The following is a 6208-nucleotide window of genomic DNA, read 5'->3' as shown; positions in this document are numbered from 1 at the left end:
CCGTGGGGTTTGGGTTCTGGCCAATCAGAATGCACGACTTAGATCGCGCGCGCAGCAAAGGAGGGGGGCATCGGCCACGGTTTTGCAGGAACACGACTTTCGTGTGTGAACCGTGTGCTATTTGAAAACATTTTTTGGAGGGGCTATTTGAAAACATTTAGATGTGCTGTCAAAAGGGATGAGGATCGTCGTTCGATCAAGGAGAATCCAACGGTGCAGACGTACGATCCGTGGGGTTTGGGTTCTGGCCAATCAGAACGCATGACTCAGATCGCGCGCGCAGCACTGGGGTATATCATACGGAAACCAACATTCGGTGGAAACCGGTGAAAACCACGAGAAAAAGATGTTTTGAAGTTTCAAAAAAAATGAAAAAATGTGGGATGTTAAGAGGATGATGTTTTATTGCCACACAAAATTTCAAGTTGAAACACATTACGAGATGTGAGCTATGAAAAAGACAAAATCAGCGTTGAATAGTGCCAAATAGTAATGTCACTATTCAGGGCTGAATTTGTCTTTTTCATAGCTCACATCTCGTAATGTTTTTCAACTTGAAATTTTGTGTCGCAATAAAACATCACCTTCTTAACATCCCACTTTTTTCAGATTTTTATGAAACTTTAAAATATGATTTCCACGAAGTTTTCATTGAATATCGGCTTTCGTGAGTGAACCGTGTGCTATTTGAAAACATTTCATGAGAAGAATCTCGGTTTTTAAATCCCCGTAAATCCAAAACTAAGACGAAAATCATGAAACCTGGCATGGTGTCACGACATGGCACTTATATGTCGAGGGATTTTTTTCGTCCATCATGGCGCAAGTTTTATTACAAGTTTCTTACAAACCGGAGCTTCTCTCAAAGAAGCCTCGTGGTTCCGATAGGGAAACGTGTCCCCTTGTGGGTGAAACATAATCACTACCTCTTTCACCTTGTATTTTCTTCTACGGGCAACATGGAACGACAGGATATCCGTGCTGAAATTTAAACTTATTCAGGGTTCATTTGGCCTTTTTATACACTAGCTAATTGAGTTTCTAGGCATTTAATGCCCATAATTCAAATCTGAACTACAAATACATGCTCCAGTTCACCAAAATGGCTAGAAAAATTATACATGTGTCCTTGGGTGCATGTTTAGGTCCCATGCCAGGAATGGAAACGAATTACAACCGTACCGGTGTCATGGCTCGTCCTCAAACATTTCAAATCTCGGTTTTTAAGTCCCCATAAATCCTAAACTCACCAGAAAGTCATCAAAGGTGGCATGATGTCACGTCATGGCACATATATGTCGTGGTAAAAACATTGTCCAATTTGGGACAAGCTTTATTACAAACCTCTTACAAAAATCAGAGCTTCTCTCAAAGAAGCCTCGTGGTTCTAATAGGGAAACGTGTTCCCCTTGTGGGCGAAACGTAATCACTGCCTCTTTTCGCCTTGTATTTTCTTCCACGGGCAACATGGAACGACATGATATCCGTGTTGAAATTTAAACTTATTCAGGGTTCGTTTGTCCTTTTTATACACTAATTGAGTTTCCTAGGCATTTAATGTCCATAATTCAAATCTGAACTACAAATACATGCTCCAGTTCACCAAAATGGCTAGAAAAATTATACATGTGTCCTTGGGTGCATGTTTAGGTCTCATGCCAGGAATGGGAACGAATTACAACTGTATCGGTGTCCTGGCTCGTCCTCAAATATTTTGAATCTCGGTTTTTAAGTCCCCATAAATCCTAAACTCACCAGAAAGTCATCAAAGGTGGCATGGTGTCACGTCATGGCACATATATGTCATGGTAAAAACATTGCCAATTTGGGCCAAGCTTTATTACAAACCTCTTACAAACCAGAGCCTGTCGCAAGAACCCTCGTAGTTTTGATAGGGAAACGTGTCCTCTTGTGGGCTAAACGATAATAACTCCCTCTTCTAGCCTCGTATTTTCTTACACACGCGACACGGAACAACTGGAGATTCGTGCTGAACTTTGAAATTATTCAGGGTTCGTTTGACCTTTTTATTCATTAATTGAGTTTTCTAGGCATTTCAATGTCCATAATTCAAATCCGAACTACAAATACATGCTCCAGTGCACCAAAATGGCTAGAAAAAATGTACATGTTTCCCTGGGGTGCATGTTTAGGTCCCATAGAACGAATGGGAACGAATTCAACCGTCTAGCCATCATGGCTTGGCCGCAAACATTGCGAATCTCAGTTTTTAAATCTCTGTAAATCCAAACTCACCAGGAAATCATGAAACTTGGCATGGTGTCACTACATGGTACATATAATTGTCCAATTTGGGCGAAGCTATATTACAAGACTTTTTAAAAACCGGAGCCTGTCGCAACCCTCGTGGTTCCGGTAGGGAAACATGCCCCTCTTGTGGGCGAAACGATAATCGCTGCCTCTTCTCGCCTTGAACTTTGTTTTCTACACGCAACATAGAATAACTGGAGTGTCGGGCTAGAATTTGAAACTATTCAGGGTTCGTTTGGCCATTGTATATATATTACTAATTACTAAGTTTTCTATGCATTTAATGTAGTCCATAATTCAAATTTGAACTACAACCACATGCTCCAGTGAAGAAAAATGGGTCAGAAATCGTACATGTGTCATTGGGTGCATGTTTAGGTCTCATTTAAGGAATGGGAATGAATTACAAACTTGTCGTCGTGAAACATTGAGAATCTCGGTTTTTAAATCCCAGTAAATCAAAAAGTCACCCAAAAAACATGAAACTTGGCATGGTTTCATGACATGTCACATATATGCCATGGTAAAAAAATCATCCAGTTTGAGAAGAGGCGCACACATTAGTAGCCAACGAAGTCCTTTTTGAAACAAAAAGCTGACACGTTAATATCGCAAACGGTTGTATTATATTAACCGTGTTGAAATTTAACCATACTCGATGGCGTGCGTGCAGCTGCTTGATTAGACGGGATGAGCGCGAGAAGCCCGCCGTGCAGGCTCGACGGGACGCGTGCGAGCAGTCCGCCACGCAGGCTCGACGGGACGCGTGCATCCTGTCCACCTCGTAGGCTCGACGGGACACGTGCGAGCAGCAAGGCTGCCCATGCTCATCGGGAAGCGAGCTCTTTAACCTCCATGCACCAGCCGCCGCCCGCCTCGCTCACAACTTCTCCATTAATGGGTTAATTAAAGCACCTGGATGGAGGGTGTTTGCTTGTGATCCCATGGCAGCATTTGCTTTGTTTGTGTTTTCAACTCGTATTCTGCCCTAATTTAAATTGCCACACAGGGTAACGGATAATACAACCACAAATAAAATGGCAACGGATAATACGACGACAAATTTACAATGGCGCAGATAATAATTGTCTTACATATTCCGGATAATTTAAAATGCCACATGCGGCAAAGCCCCGAAGACACGGGGGCAAGAGAAGAAGGAAATTGCAGACAACGATCTGGGTCGCTATTGTCTCTACTCGTCGATGGATCGCCGGGCGGCGAAATCCTCCAGCTCCTTCTTCAATTCCTCACGACTTTGCTTGAAAGCAGCCACAGATTCCTCCACCTCCTGCTCGCACTCGATCCGGGGCTTCCTCATGCCACCCATCAGTTCCTCGATGACCGCTTTCAGCCTCATCTCCGAGGCACTGCTCTGCTCATGCAGCATCTTCCAGCCGGCGGCCTCCTCCTCCTTCTCGGCGACCAAGTTGAGGAGCTTCGCATTGTCACCCATGAGTTGCTCGATGAGGCCGGTCACCTTGTCAACTGAGGCATCGCTGATCTTGAGCAGCTTCGTCAAGCCGTTGACCAGCTCCTATTGCGTAGTGACGCCAGCGAGAATGTCGTCGTCGCCGGCGAAGGACTTCAGGAACGCCGGCTCGTCGCGATGGCCAACGCCGCGAATGCGCTTGTGAGAGCCCTCGCGTGCCCGTGAGAGCTCGTTCGAGGGCTCTGCGGCGCGCCGGGACATCTCTGCTATGACTGCGGCTTCGCGTCGGGACCTCTCTAGTGCTTCCGCGGCCTTGGTCTTTGCTGCCCGGTTATATGTCCACCCTAAACTCCTCCTACCGGTCATGGCGGAACGACTTGACAGAAAAACCAGTTTTGTGGGTGATGAGGAGAGAAACTGTGAAGTAATTTTTGAGTGGGTGGTTTTTATAGCCCGATGCTAAGTGTGAACACATATTAGTTTGATAGTTCTGAACAGATTTGCAATTACTTACTGCGTTGTAATCAGCAATGTGACGAGAAACAAGGTCAAAATTTGTTGATGATAGAAGGTTGACCACGTGGTTGCTCGCCGTTGAGGCGGCCGCGGGGCGCTCCGCTCTAGCGTCCTTGTGCGCGCTCTGCTCGCCGTTGAGGCAAAGTTACAATGGCAACGGTTAATAATTCTTAATAATTGTCTTACATATTCTGGATAATTTAAAATGCCAAATGCGGCAAGGCCCAGAACACTCACGACCTACATATGCATACAATTATAATAAAATATAAGCTAAAAGGCTGAGCTGGCGGCCTTCCGACGATGGTCTTCTCAGACTCCATGATCAGCATAGCACCCTTGCGGCCGTTCACTCCAAGTGTCCCAACCCACCTCTGCCTACGGAGCTACTGGCGCTGGGAGGCTCTTGGGGCTGCATGGCCTCTTCCAGAAGAGCTTGACAACGTGCAATCGCGTGCATGACAACTCCGCGGAACCGCTCCATTTCCATGTCTCTGGCCTGGTAACAAATTCCGTCGATCACCTGCATCCTCAAGATATCACGTTGGCGATGTTCTACTTCGTCGGGGACATCAACTCTGCCAAGGATGCGCTCGAGCCTGGCCACCACATCACCGGGGTCGAGGTTGACACGGCCGCCATGGGCAATGATGAAGCCATAGGCTGCCTTTGTCTTGAATGAATTGCAGAGGTCCTCTGCCCATTCCTTGCGGGGCATCAGGCTCTTGATGAGCACTGGTGACGGCGGCTCTTCGGGTGGGTCGTCGATCATGCCGCCCAGTGAAGGAAATATGCCCTAGAGGCAATAATAAAGTTGTTATTTATATTTCCTTATATCATGATAAATGTTTATTATTCATGCTAGAATTATATTAACCGGAAACTTAGTACATGTGTGAATACATAGACAAACAGAGTATCACTAGTATGCCTCTACTGGACTAGCTCTTTGAATCAAAGATGGTTAAGTTTCCTAGCCATAGACATGAGTTGTCATTTGATTAACGGGATCACATCATTAGAGAATGATGTAATTGACTTGACCCATTCCGTTAACTTAGCACTTGATCGTTTAGTATATTGCTATTGCTTTCTTCATGACTTATAAATGTTCCTATGACTATGAGCTTATGCAACTCCCGAATATCAGAGGAACACTTAGTGTGCTACCAAACGTCACAACGTAACTGGGTGATTATAAAGGTGCTCTACAGGTGTCTCCGATGGTACTTGTTGAGTTGGCATAGATCGAGATTAGGATTTGTCACTCCGATTGTCGGAGAGGTATCTCTGGGCCCTCTCGGTAATGCACATCACTATAAGCCTTGCAAGCAATGTTACTAATGAGTTAGGTGCGGGATGATGCATTACAGAACGAGTAAAGAGACTTGCCGGTAACGAGATTGAACTAGGTATTGAGATACCGACGATCGAATCTCGGGCAAGTAACACACCGATGACAAAGGGAACAACGTATGTTGTTATGCGATTTGACCAATAAAGATCTTCGTAGAATATGTGGGAGCCAATATGAACATACAGGTTCCGCTATTGGTTATTGACAAGAGATGAGTCTTGGTCATGTCTACATAGTTCTCGAACCCGTAGGGTCCACACGCTTAACGTTCGGTGACGATCGGTATTATGACTTTATGTGTTTTGATGAACCGAAGGTTGTTCGGAGTCCCGGATGTGATCACGGGCATGACGAGGAGTCTCAAAATGGTCGAGACATAATGATCGATATATTGGAAGCCTATGTTTGGACATCGGAATGGTTCCGAGTGAGTTTGGACATATACCGGAGTACCGGGGGGTTACCGGAACCCCCCGGGGAGTATATGGGCCCTAATGGGCCTTAGTGGAGAGAGAGAGAGGGGCAGCCAGGGCAGGCCGCGTGCCCCCTCCCCCTCTGGTCCGAATTGGACTAGGAAGGGGGGCCTTTCCTTCCTCCCTCTCTCCCCCTTCCTTCTCTCCTAGTCCAACTAG

This window comes from Aegilops tauschii, chromosome 6 (genome assembly GCF_002575655.3).
Source record: "Aegilops tauschii subsp. strangulata cultivar AL8/78 chromosome 6, Aet v6.0, whole genome shotgun sequence".
Lineage (NCBI taxonomy): Eukaryota > Viridiplantae > Streptophyta > Magnoliopsida > Poales > Poaceae > Aegilops > Aegilops tauschii.
Note: the sequence above shows the minus strand (reverse complement) of the source record.